The sequence below is a fragment of the Dipodomys spectabilis genome, unplaced genomic scaffold (genome assembly GCF_019054845.1).
Source record: "Dipodomys spectabilis isolate Male_0828 unplaced genomic scaffold, ASM1905484v1 ptg000228l, whole genome shotgun sequence".
Taxonomy (NCBI): domain Eukaryota; kingdom Metazoa; phylum Chordata; class Mammalia; order Rodentia; family Heteromyidae; genus Dipodomys; species Dipodomys spectabilis.
Window position 1 is genome coordinate 2961808 of NW_024870905.1, and position 1958 is coordinate 2963765.

Below are 1958 nucleotides of genomic sequence, written 5' to 3' on the forward strand. Positions count from 1 at the left end.
TATATATACACAATGGAATTCTATGCCTCCATCAGAAAGAATGGCATTACCCCATTTGTTAGGAAATGGAAAGACTTGGAAAAAATTATATTAAGTGAAGTAAGCCAGGCCCAAAGAAACCTAGGTCCCATGGTTTCTCTTATTTGCAATATCTAGTATATGTATGAGTGAAGCAGAAAATGTCAGATAATGTGATGTTAGGAAAATGAATCCTTAGATATGTATTTAAATGTTTTTTTTTCTTTCATGCATTTGTTTCTAACGCACTTATAAGATTATCTTTTTGTTGCTTTGTATGTCCCTCTCCCACATTATAACCCCTGCTTTCACTATATTTGATGTCGGTATAATTTGTGAAGGAGAAGGGGAAAAACAAGTCGTTTAAGGATACAGGAGACCTGTTGCAACAATGAGAAGTACAAGTTGTCATGTCGAAAATGAGCTTTACAACTTTGGTTGGGAGGAGGATTGGGTGGGGGTCGGGGGGAGGCTGGGAAGGGATGTGAAGGGTAACAAAGGAGGAGGTTGCAATACTTGATAAAAATGTACTCATTATCTTGCCCATGTAATGTTACCCCTCTGTACATTTTGTTCACAATAAAAATAATAATAAAAATAATAAAAAAACATTACCAATTTAAGGCCTAATAATGAAGAGAAATATATGGACTTCTCTTGCAACTATGAAAATATTTGGTGATAAAATGGCAGTAGTGTAAGTTCCTGCCTTTTTGGAAGGTAGACAGGCCAAGACATTAGGTAATCACGAATATGAACAATTTTTCACTTTCTTGGTTTTAGCTACATTTGAAATGGTAGGTATCATAAACAATCATATTTTAATAAAATGCCTTCTAGTATGAACAGTTCTGGCTGAACTGTTCATCTCTCTATGATCCCTTGTAACTAAGATTAGATTTGTTCCACTAATACAATCTATCCTGTCAGAGTAAGATATTCTGGTTGGTCTATTCCTACATGGAAGAAGGGTAAAGGGTCAGGTAGACATTTGTGCCAGTAAGACCTCATTTGGGAAAATCTCAGCTGCATATGTTTAGAAGTAGCTCTTAAACAAGGCTTACTTTGAATCCATTGGCTCCACAGATCTAACACAGTTGGATAAATAAGTACTTGAAAAAGCCGTCTCCTTTGGACATAGCTATTAATACTTGAAAGTTTGATCAAATTCTAAGTGAAAAAGACTTAAAATAGTCATTGACAAAAAAATTGCAAATGTGAGCAATGAACTGAACAACATATTTTTTTTAACTATTCAAAGAATTTTAGGGAAATAAGATTAATAGCATTTTTAGGAACAATAAGGTTTCCTTGTTACAAATAGGCACCTAAGCATATAAGACTGTATAAATATTTCATCATTAACTACTAAAATTTACAGGATACTACATTCTTCAGCAGCTTGTATACCAAAATTACAACAATACAGAGATTAACATGGCACTTGTACAAGGATGATATGAAAATTTGTGAAGTATTCAAAATTTTTCATTCTTCAGATGCAAGAAATGAAAAACAGCTATTAAAAAGTTGATTACAAAATTACAAGTGTAACAATACACCTAATTCATATAATTAAAAGTTACTTTGACATCAGTGTATTAAATTTTCACCTTAGAAAGGTCTTTACATAGCATAACCTTTACACAACTTTTGAAATTAGACAACATTGTTGTTTTATCCCAAAGAAATATAATACTAAAAGGACCTAGGGGAAAAAAAAGGAATCTTAAACTGTTTCTGTATGGAATGCAATCTGAAAGGACACATTAATGAACCTATATGTTATAAAACATTGTAGAATTCAATGTATTATATCTAGGAGAGAATAAAAGAGATTATGGACACTATACAAACATAGAATATAGAATATTTTAAAATATACTTTTTCAGACAAACACCGGAAATATCTTTATTTTCTATAGTACTCATTTCAACAG

At 32.1% G+C, this 1958-nt stretch overlaps 1 pseudogene; it reads left to right on the forward strand.

Annotated features, from left to right (window-relative positions):
* Positions 1–1407: 1407 nt before the first annotated feature.
* LOC122123451 lies at positions 1408–1507 on the forward strand (annotated as a pseudogene).
* Positions 1508–1958: the final 451 nt, after the last annotated feature.